The following is a 12,954-nucleotide window of genomic DNA, read 5'->3' as shown; positions in this document are numbered from 1 at the left end:
TTTTGACTATTTGGCAACTTTTCAAATCGGTATAACACTTTTCTTTCGCTTACTTCACACGGCCAGTCATTTTGTTTACAAAGAAATGGTGTGCTATGCGCATGCGCTAGTAGAGGGAAATCCCTGAACAAAACGTTGGTCAGACAGGTAGAAATACCGATGATTTTCTTAGATTTAATCATTTTTATGAATCTATTTCAGCCAAATCCGATCGTTATTTTCCATAAGGAGTCTCACTTGATATGTTTATGTAGTATTTGAAAAAAAGACAAAAAATAAAGTTACCTCACGGTGATGCCCCTTTAAAGGACGTGTATCGGCCTAGCGATTGATCAGGTTTTTTTTACCTTAGTCGAATCAAAACCAAGCAGCGTGCCTTCAAATTTGCAATGAAATATTACAGGGGTGCAGACAACGTAATTGAGCATTTCCCCTGCAGTATTGAAGAATAATGAGAAGTTATCATATGTTATGTTGTATATTAATGATACAAAAAACGTTTTGATTTAATAAAATTTGTACTAAAAATATGAATAAAACATCTACAATAAGTATGGATGTGTACAATTATTATTTTTGAATAATTCGGAGGTTAATTACTTCTTGCACTAATTGATAACGCCATATATGCCATACTTAACACTTTTTTGTTATCAAAACGAATTTAACTAAAATGTCAGTAACGGTGGTATTGGGATTTTACACGAGGCTATTAGCATTCACAAGTTTATGAAATGTTTCCCATCGTTAAGTCGTATTGGGTAGATACACAAAACAAGCAGCATTATCAGCTCACGCGCCAGCATACGATATACTGTAGTTCTTTATGCCGATACAACGGCAAATGTGTTCTAAGGAGTAAATTAGGAGTTCTATAATCTCCTCTATTAGGGAGTTGCAACCTTTAACTCCAAACCCAAACACCAGCTTCTACAGCAAATATTGTGATAACTTTGAAATGTCCGAATTACCGAATCGAACCAAAGGAGCTCAAATTTAAAATAAAATTATGGCTTCAAGTGTCCCAAAGCGCGGGATGTGATAATAATAGGAGGAAGAGAACAAATAAACATGAAGGTGAGAAAGGAAATTATACCGATAATGTAGTATAGAAGGACATGAAAAATATAATTTACAAATGAATACATTGCCGTATATAACATTTCTTTCGCGAGTATGTGATAGCTAATTTGTTGACATGATTATGAAATTGTGAGCATACCGAAAAATGTCACTCATTTTAACGTCATTGCATAATATAGAGATAAAAACGCGATTTTTTTTATTTTTGTACAAAAAATCGAAAAAGGATGAGTGTTTATAGGGCCCTTTTAATCAGCTAAAATTGCTGAGTCCGCAACACGATTTCTCACCTCTGCACGGTTTCTCACCCGGGTGAGAAATCGTGTTAGGAGTAGGCATATTGCCCGTTGCCATGAGTACGAACACTGAAATTGATTTTTGGGGATTGTGGTATATTTAGACTTGTGTACTATTGCAGAAATTTCAAACTTGTTGGAACTTCAATTTTAGGCATCCCAATTTCGTCTGGAACATCATTGAGCTAAGGGGATTTAATTTTGTATAAACGGTGGGTTTGCCTCCCCCATGGGGGCATATGGGCGGGGCCAAATAGGGAAAATAGAGGTAATCTTTTGAAATCCTTCTACTATGGGGATTAAGTGATTTCATACCAATTCAGTCTGGAGCTTTTTTTGGCCAAGGGCACTAAATTTTGTATAAACGGTGGGTGTGCCTCCCCCTTGGGGCAGAGGGGTTGGACCTCATAGGGGAAATAAAGGTGAAACCTTTGAAATCCTTCTTCTACCACCGGTATTAAGGGATTTTGTCCCAATTTAGTCTGGAGCATCTTTAGACCAAGGGGACTCAATCTTGTTAAAATGGTGGGTTTGGACCTCCTTGGAGCATCTTAAGGCAAAAAGGACTTGTATAAACGGTGGGTGTGGCCCCTTTGGATGCAGAGGGGCGGGGCTTAAAAGGGAAATTGAGGTTTTAACCTTTAATATCCTTCTCCTAATGTACCATTTGAAGGATTTTATCTGAATTTGGCCTTGAGTATCCTTAGGCAAAGGGGTCTTAATTTTTTATAGATTATGGGTGTGGTCCCTTTGGGTGCAGAGTTGCGGGGCTCGATGGGTGAATTTGAGATGTAATACTTTAAAATGTTTCTCTTTCTGTACCATTGGAGGGATTGTTTGAAATAAGAATAATTTCCCATGGTTGCTTTATTATCCATGTGAGCGATACCTGCCCTCTGCGCCTCTTGTTTTATTTTATCTCAACACCTTTAACTTACAATGGTATACAAAGATATGTAGTGGTACAATGTAGGACGCTGGAAACGTGATATAGATAGTGCGGTCGCTGGGGCTCGAACACGCGACCCTTGGCTCTCCAGCCCGATGCTCTACCGCTAAGCAGAAGGGAAATTCCCTACAGCTGACGCTTGTAAGGCAACCTAATTAATCCACTCTGTTACGTAATGCACGCAGTCACTGATGATATTCGATGTAAAGTTTCCGAACAGATCTAAATCATGGCTGAGTCATTTCAGGCTATCCTAATTTCTGTTCTGATTTATGGACTAGAATAAAAGTTGTTTAATTGAATATTTTAATCGTGGTCTTGATGATGGGGGAAAATGCCAACATCTTCCACAAAATGGCCGCTGCAGACTGGCTTCTGATTAGTCGAAATGTATGCATTGTCCAAAATCCCTATGCAAAAGTGTGTAGTGTCACTACGAACACTACTGCAATCTGCGTTAGGTTTTTTAATTTGACAATGTGTCCGTGTTAGGTCAGGTCCTGATTGGTCGACATTCAAATATTTAAGGATTAACTTGAATACATTTTTTATGTTATGGAGATATAACACAAAAAAACGGAGTGTACTCTAAATAAACCGCGAAGCGGTTTATGTTGGGCGTACACTCCGTTTTTTGTGTGTCTTATAGCTCCACAGCATAAAAATATATTCAAGTTAATCCTTAGTCCTTATAATTTAATCTCCTTTACACAATCCCTGTGGAAATCCACTTTTATTGATGATCTCTTTTCTTTTAGAAATTGTTACGCCGCCGTATCAGCCAATCAAAAGCGACGTTACAAACGGTGACTTCTTTTTTTACGTTATTGGCTGAAAACATATTTTTTAAGCGAATCAAAATGCTTGTTACCAGCAAGATTACATTACTAACCGATGTGATAGATTTGGTATGTAGGGTTGTCATCGGTAAGCCGGTTAACCGGTTACTCGGGCGAAAACCACGAATCGATTACCAAAATTCTTAACCGAAAAGTCAGTTATTTACTTACCCCTTTTTGGAGCCCCATGTTTCCCTGGCCTATCTGCATTTGTATAGGTGCGACCAAAATTGGAAAGTTTTGTAATAAAAACAGTGAACAGGGATTACATGTTAGTGTTAATTTGTACTCTTTTTAAAATACTGACAATGAGATATCGCCAATGCCATAAAAAGAATACAAAGTTATGAAATATCAACTTTCTTAGATAGAACGCGCCTTTACATGCCAGATGTACAGATAATCTGAAAAGTTCACACTTGAATGAGCAGGCATGTCTTTTAAGATTTGTCAAGCAAATTTTGTTCTAAAGAATAATATTATCGCATATGATTTCGAGTACAGATAACTGTAATTGAATCCGTCTTACTGCATTCCGACATTCTTTGTCAATGAAATATAATTACTGAGGTTGCATGCAACTATTTCCTGTGTTAACCTTGAAATACACGAGTAAACTAAAATATATACATGTATGTTTGTGGTGTAAATACGTTTTAGATATGTAGAACATTTTCCAAACACATAATGTATTTGTTGCTGTTTGACTACCAAATTGACCGATTAAACAGTTACTCGATCGGTAGAAGAGTAGCCGGTTACAAAAATTAGACCGGTTTGACAATCCTAGTATTATGGCATTGCGATCATTTTCCGATTCTTCACTTGCGACTTCTTGGTTAGCTTCAGCACCTTATGGTGTAATGGTTTCTGTTACGAGTAGATATTGTTATACTTTATCATAAAAAAGGAAATGTTTGAACCCTTCCAGAACAATGATTTCACGTCTGCTTTAGTTAGTTCATGTAGTGTAAAAATTCGTGTCCTTTGTTCCTTTGGCCAAAGAAAGGTGTCCTTTTTAAGATATGACTTGCATATTATTTTACATACGGTATATCTCGCGAAAATTGTCTTTTGAAAACGACTCTATATTTAGGATATTTGGTGGAATTAAAAGTATATGAATAATAGATAAACATATACATACAGGTACTGCCATCAAAAGAAGTGTTAGCATACGTGTTAATCCTCTTATGATAATAACAATAATTAATATACAACATTGATATAACGCCCTGTATAATTTGTAAAATTACTCTAAAGCGCTTACACCATATGGATAATAGTATTATATATAAGTAGTTGTAATTATGAAACAAAATACAAAGGCTTACTGTCACTTTTATACATTAAGCAAGCAGATAATCATCGCAATGTGCACATAAATGAAGGGTGGTATTAACACGTCTTTGCAAAGAGCCAAAATTGCAGACATGAAGAGGTGAGTTTTGATGTCTATCTTGAATTTTGCCAGGGTATTTGACTTTCTTATAACAACTCGAACAAAGATATATTTGAACTGTAATTACTATTGACATCGTAAAGTTATAACATCTCTGTAAACTATCTTAACACATGTATTGGGAAAACTTTCTTTTAAAACAGATATGTGTATCGAGATACACATCGTATTGAATGAATTGTGCGTTGAAAGTACAGGGAACGAGATACGGGGTACAGGGTACGAGGTACAGGGTACGGGGTACAGAGTACATGGTAAAGTGTACATGGTACAGGGTACAGGGTACAATGTACAGGGTACGAGGTACAGGGTACGGGGTACAGAGTACATGGTAAAGTGTACATGGTACAGGGTACAATGTACATGGTACGGGGTACAGGTTACTAGCATCAGGTACATGTTTATACATATGTACATATATCTCTGTGATATAAGAGCAAAGAAGTAAAATCTATAAATATCTTTAAGATATATAGTCACAGAGATATGTATATCTGGAACAAATCTCTAATTATAGGTAAATAAAAATAAAGGGGAACTTGTTAAAGATATATACAACCTCTTCCTCAAAATTCCAGGGGTTACACTTACATACTTACATTTCCACTGCACAGAGCCTAGATGTTTCTACCGGCACCAATGTATGTTATTTAAGGATTGGTTGTCATATTTTTGACGTTTATTGGCGTGTAAACTACATCGGGCTTGCGATTTATTGAATGGTGCGCGTTAAGACAACCAATCCTTATATTTATATTCCAAACCAAAAATATTAGTTGTGCTATGTTGCGAGTATTGTTAATTGCTGTTTTATAAACTCTTATACACACCGACTGGGTCAGCGGTAAATTGTTCGGAACAGCCGGGTAGTTTCGCATTCCACAGTCGATGTCAAGGGCAACCAGGCCGACAAAAACAATAAACAAGCTAGAAAGTTCCACAGTAACACATCAATTTAATAATTGATTTTTTTTCTATTTAAATGCATATATGTCAATAACCAATTTGTGACCATTTTATTATATGTTGTGGTCATTTAGCGATTAAATTGTCTACACTGACATTTTAAGACAGAACACAGCGAAACATCGCCACTTGGCGGTAATTAGGTCAGAGATCAGCTGGCGGAGGCGGCCATTATTGAAAGTTTTGAGGCTGTTTTTTCACTGTTTACCGAAGGTAAATGAACATCCATGAAAGGTTGAGTTACTCAAGAAACATGAATTGAATGGAGACGAACTAGACTGATATGCAGAAGATGGAGTAGACAAGTGTGATGCTGTGCTTTCTGTTAAAACTGTGGTGGGCATGACTGTGTTTTCCGTTGAAGCTGTGGTACACGTGTTGGTCATGGCCGGAACGATAGAAAGTGGGCCATTTTCGGAGCCGGAGACCATTGTTTCATACCATTTCATAACATTCTATTTCTATTTTCTACTGTTTTTGTATTTTTCCTTTTTATTTATAGTGTACTTTTTAAAATTCTCACTGAAACGCCAGTCATTTCGCCCATAAAGTAGTTCTGGCAAACAAATTATGTATCACTACACTGACCTAATCTCCGTTGTAGTTCATTGGAAAATATGTTACAATGGGACCAGTAGAGTTATCTAGGCACTATGCAGTGCAAATGTAAATATTTCCGTATAACATACATTGGGCCATTGTAACGTCGCTATGCGTATGACGTCATAACTGTAACGTTGGAGATTGCACAGCTCCACTGTCAACTGGTGGCTGTTCTCTGTATTGATTTACGTATACCCTGACGTTAAAACATGTTCAGACTAATATTATGTCTTTATTTCTGCGTGACCTGTAAGTAGACCAACAAAAATTTAAATATAAGGATTGGTTGTCATGTTTTTGACATGCATTGGTGTGTAACATACATTGGCTTACCTACATATTTAACATGGAGCGCTAGCGCGCACCGTTCAATATTTAGGTAAGCCAATGTATGTTACACACCAATGAATGTCAAAAATATGACAACCAATCCTTAATTACATTATCTTACCCACGTAATCGGGCAGGTGACCCCAACCTTTTCACTTCCGATCGGGGAATCGAACACCGGCCGCCTTGATGAAAGGGAAGTGCGCTATGCGCTATTCACTGCACCACCCGTCCCCTGTAATAGTTATGTACTATAGAGGATACAGTGATAGTGTGGTAGTTATGTACTATAGAGGAAAAGATCATGCTACCGTCCCCTGTGATAGTTATATCTATATTCTAGGGGAGACAATGATCGTGCTACAATCCCCTGTGGTAGTTTATATATATACTCTAGGGGAGGCAATGATCGTGCTACAGTCCCCTGTGGTAGTTATGTACTATAGAGGAGACAATAAGTGTGTGGTAGTTATGTACTATAGAGGAGGAAACGATCATGCTACTGTCCCCTGTGATAGTTATGTATATTTACTTGGAGAGGCAATGATCGTACAACAGTCCCCTGTGGTAGTTTATATATATACTCTAGGAGAGGCAATGATCGTGCAGTAGTCCCCTGTGGTAGTTTATATATATAATCTAGGAGAGGCAATGATCGTGCAACAGTCCCCTGTGGTAGTTATGTACTATAGAGGAGGAAAATATCATGCTACTGTCCCCTGTGATAGTTAAATATATACTCTAGGGGAGACAATGATCGTGCAACAGTCCCCTGTGGTAGTTTATATATAAACTCTAGGAGAGGCAATGATCGTGCAACAGTCCCCTGTGGTAGTTTATATATATACTCTAGGGGAGACAATGATTGTGCTATAGTCCCCTGTGGTAGAAATGTGTTATACAGTCCACTATGGTAGATATATATACTCTAGGGGATGCAGTGATTGTGCTACAAAGGCCCCCTATGGTAGTTGGATATACTCTAGGGGAGGCAGTGAGTGTGCTAAACAATCCTTTATGGTAGTTATATATACTCTAGAGGTGGCAGTGATTGTGCTATGTAGTTATATATCCTCTAGGGGAGGCAGTGATTGTGCTATGTAGTTATATATCCTCTAGGGGAGGCAGTGATTGTGCTATACAATCCTTTATGGTAGTTATATATACTCTAGAGGTGGCAGTGATTGTGCTATGTAGTTATATATACTCTATGGGAGGCAGTGATTGTGCTATACAATCCTTTATGGTAGTTATATATACTCTTGGAGAGGCAGTGATTGTGCTATACGGTCCCCTATGGTAGCTGTGTACTATAGGGAGGGAAATATCGGGCTACAGTCCCTGTGGTAAACACTATAGAGGAGCTAGATTGTGTGGTAGCTATATACTATAGAGGAGGAAAAGATTGTGTGGTATCTATATGTGGTATCTGTCTATTGTATATATTCAGTCAGGTAAAGGGACATAACTCGTCCATACTCGCCATCTGTTATATGTGGAACTCTCCAATGTGAAGTTAATAAAATATGTTGAGTGTAATGGAACACATGTGTTGACTGGATCTAATATGTACAAGAACGAATCAGGTTCAATCCGGGGATGGGCAAGTCATCCAAACATATGAAGCACGTTAGATGCTACACTATATAATAAAGAGGAGGCAACGATTGTGTGGTAGCTATATACTATAGAGGAGGCAAACATCATGCTATATGCGTTGTGGTAACTATAGGGGATGCAAGTATCGTGCATACAGACCCCTTTGGAAGCTATACACTTATAAGACAGGAAAAGATCGTGCTACAGTCTCATGTACACATTGTATAAATAGTATAACATATTACACACGGTACACATTTTGGTGGTGTTGAAGTGAAAAGTGATTGGGCATAACATTTCATTTACACATAGACTATGCAGTCTATAAAACGTACTTCATTAATAAAATAATGCATTTTAGGAGATCAAGTCAACTTAATGCTTTCCACTTAATGCTGATATAATACTCCTTTAGAAGAAGAAGGAACCTTCTCTAGACAATCTTGTTGTAAACTATCACATTTTAGCTGCTTACATACTTAACTAGAATGATAATTACTATCAGTCACAAACATGTATCCAAGGCCGACTCTTGAAAGATCATGTTTTAAGTTAAGGATCCGGGGGGATTTATTTCAACCATATTATCATAACAAGCTTTCAGCCCACAGTTATCAGAACGTTGTTATTCAATCCAATACTTAACATTTTTAACTTTTCCTAACATTGGGTAGACTATCGGAGTAGTACTGGTAGCGATAATTACAGGGATTAGTAGCGGTAGTCGGGAGGGATTAACTGCAATTGGTCTACCTGATATAGAACTAAACAATAAAGAGTTACCTAAGTTTTTCTTTTACATTTTAAAACATATGTTTTAAATGTTTATAATTTCAAACACGGAAGTGCCAAACTGTGTGCTGATGTGTAATCAAAGCTTCCCTAACCCTTGATTGGCCTTTTAACTTAGTTTTTGTGATGAAGCGACTGTAGTTTGTTACGTGTACAAATACTACACATTCATCAACACGGGAGATAGTGGGAGTATGAGTGAGTGAGAGTGCGCATTAGTCAGAGTATTCCAAAACAAACGAAAATGTGTTTGTAAGTAAACTTTCACAACTTAAAAATCATTATATAACCAATATCTATGCCAAGTTGCGTGCTTATTTCAAAATGTCTTTATGTACAATCAGCGCATAATCATTGGAAATAGTCACAACAATTGATAATACAATGAAATGGGTTAGCTTAAACGATTAAAACTGATAATTTCCTTGAAGCTAGGAGCTAATAATTACCAGTAAATCAATCTTAATATATTAAAGTACTCATTTTACTGTAGTTGTGGTGACAGGTGGCATTTTTTTATATGTAAGTTAACTTTTATAAGTAAGAAAACAAATCAGGACCTGAAACTCACTTCAGCCACAGGTGCTGAACATATATTATTTGATATACATGATCAACAATATCATACAATTATGGACTTTTGTGCTGGTGAATATGATGTGATATGAACCTGAAAAAACGATATGAACTGATTTATTATATGCTTCAACAATCACATTTTGTATAGTTCTGGAACAAGCCTCCCTGTAAAATTTAGCAAGGGTTGCATCTAACAGTTCGGCATCGTAGCTTTTAGTCTGATAAAGTCTGGATAAACAATGATATTAGATTACACATTAGGAAACGAAATCGTCAACATACCAGGGCCAAACATACAAATACTACTGCAGCCTGGCAAAAATTTAGAGATATGCGAAACACAGTTATTGACCTTGTAAGAGAAGCTAAGCAAAAATATCTACTTAAACTCCAAAATTCCCTTATTGACAAATCTATTCCTCCAGGTAAGTGGTGGCGGGTTGCAAAGTCTATTATGAACATTAACAATAAATCAAACAATGATGCTCCTCTTGTAATAAATGGTGAACTTAAATCACATCCTGTGGATAAAGCAGAATCTTTTAACTCATACTTCACCTCTGTCTCTACTTCTGACAAAACTGACCTTGACATTCCTCCTAATTGTCCTATCTCACAAGAAAAATTATCTTCCATTATTATCACTGAACAGGATGTTCATGATCAGCTCCAACTTATTAATGTAAAAAAACCTGCTGGTCCAGATGCACTTCCCCCTTATTTTATTAAAGGTATTGCTGACTCTCTTGTAAAGCCCTTACTGTTAATTTTTAACAAATCCATATCCACTGGTTGCATACCTAATATTTGGAAGTGTGCTAATGTTACCCCAATATATAAGGGCAAGGGAGGAAGAGGTGACCCCAGTAACTATAGACCAATCTCTGTCACATCGTTATTTAGTAAACTTCTTGAAAAAATAGTTTTTAAACATCTCTTTAATTTTCTATCTGAGAATAATGTTATATCAAAAAATCAGTCTGGCTTCCTTCCAAATGACTCCACAGTTAACCAATTAATATATTTATATGATGAAGCTTCAAAACAACTTGATCAAGGAAAAGAGGCAAGGATAGTATTTTGTGACATCAGCAAAGCTTTTGACAGGGTTTGGCACAGTGGATTGATTTACAAATTGAAGAAATATGGAATTTGTGACGACGTTTTGAACTGGATTCATTGCTATCTTACTGATAGACAACAAAGGGTATTAGTAGATGGCTACAAGTCAAATTTACAAACATTAAAAGCTGGTGTACCCCAAGGCTCGGTTCTCGGGCCTTATTTATTTTTAATATTTATTAATGACCTAGAAGATGAACTCCAATCCCATGTCAAACTCTTTGCTGATGACACTTCTCTTTACGTTTTGATAGATGGTGACGGCAGACATGCTGCAGATATTCTCAATGAGGATTTAAGGAGAATGTCTCTCTGGGCTGATAAATGGGGAATATCATTTAATCCAAGTAAAACTGAATCATTACTAATGTCTAATAAAAATAATTCTGAGACATCTCATCCAGATTTGGTATTCTCAAATAGTGTCGTTATAAATGTCAAAAATCATAAACATCTTGGTCTGCTTTTTAATAGTCGTGGATCATGGTCTGATCAAGTTAATTATATATATGGAAAAAGCTGTACAAAACTACAAATAATGCGAATGCTCAAACACAAGCTAGATAGAAAATCTCTTGAAATAATTTATAAATCTTTTATAAGACCAACACTTGAATATGCTTGTGCTGTGTGGAATAATTGCACCCAGGGTGAAAGTGACTTATTGGAATCAGTCCAATTAGAATGTCTCAGAATTATATCAGGTTTGAGAAGAGGTACAAGTCATAACTTAATATATAAGGAAGTTGGGGTAGATAAACTAAAAATAAGACGTGATAATTACCAATGTATATTATTTTTCAAGATACTGCAGCATGACTGTCCTGACCATCTTTATGATTGTATCCTACCATATTTTAATAATGATATTAATCCTCGCCTTAGACATCATAGAAACTTTATTGTTCCCTTGTGCAGAACCAACTTGTATAAAAATAGTTTTTTTCCTAGAATGATGTCTCTATGGAATAGGCCAGACTGTATTTTTCCAAAACTCACTACATTGAGCCAGTTAAAACTGGAATTACTTAAGGAAAGCACATACGTTTTGCAACCATCTAACTGTACGGATATTTTTAAATACGGTGGCTCCAGGAAGTTGAATATAACTTTATGTCAACTACGGAATAAAGTCAGCCAATTAAAATCAGATTTATATAATGATCATCTTACAGATAATCCTAAGTGTGACTGTGGTTTTATTATTGAAGATGCAAATCACTTCTTCCTCAATTGCCCCAAATATATAGATGAAAGACAAGTTTTATTCAATGCTTTATCTAATTACAACGAAATTGACAACATCATCTTAAATACAGTTACTTTCACTACGGGTGATATGAACCTTAGCAGTGAATCAAATAAATTTATTCTCTCATGTGTTCTGGAGTTTATTGACAAATCTGGAAGATTTTAACTTAAACTATACTAAAAATTACATTACAATGTGTTTGTATTTGCTATGTTATAACAATAACTCTGGTGTAATTGGGAAGGATGGCACTGTGTATAGTGACAGTGTCTTTGAAGTGCCTCCAACCAAACACTAGGCTATTAATAATTGAAGTAAATAGACTATATTAATTGAAATGGTAAAATCTATGATATTCTAGTTACATGTATTATTTTTTGTGAACATGTATTAAATGGTTCTAGTATTCTCCTATTAATTCGAACATATACTACATCTTCTCTATAATACTCTCTCTATATATATATATGTATATATGAATGTATGAAATGTGTGTATTTTCTCTGGAAAGGGCTTTTATAGGCAATGCCTGTGCCTAATCCAATTGTATCTTTTTGAATACAATAAAATTGATTTGAAATGAAATCGTAGCTTTCGAAGACATCGTCAAGGTTCTTTGCCTTCAAGCTGACAGTGCAAGTTAAAAAAGCTTTCAATTGAGATTTTAAAAAATAAATATAAAAAAAATAGTTTGTTTTTCTGGTTTAGAGACGCTTACAAACGATTACAAATGTTAACGGTTTAAACCTTTTTATTTGGAACATCATTCAGTTAAATACAGAAATTTCTTTAAAAAGAATCTTCTATTATGCTAAAATTGCTTTCAAAGTTAAACCATGTGCATTGTCCGTTGCAGGGAGAGGGATTGTGTAGACTTTGTCTGTTGTCCAATCCCTTTAAAATTGATTGACTTAATGGAAAATTTCGAAAGAAAATATTGAACGACATTGTAGTTGTGTAAATATAATTATGTACTTGTCCTTCTGGAAATTTCCACATTGAATAGCTTCTCACAAATGTCTGTTTGTTTTGGTATTACAAATACTCGATATCTTGAACGCTTTGTAATGTTTTTCAAAATT

Source organism: Mizuhopecten yessoensis, unplaced genomic scaffold (genome assembly GCF_002113885.1).
Source record: "Mizuhopecten yessoensis strain PY_sf001 unplaced genomic scaffold, ASM211388v2 scaffold11183, whole genome shotgun sequence".
NCBI lineage: Eukaryota > Metazoa > Mollusca > Bivalvia > Pectinida > Pectinidae > Mizuhopecten > Mizuhopecten yessoensis.
The sequence above is the reverse complement of the archived record's forward strand: the minus strand, read 5'-3'. Positions refer to the sequence as shown.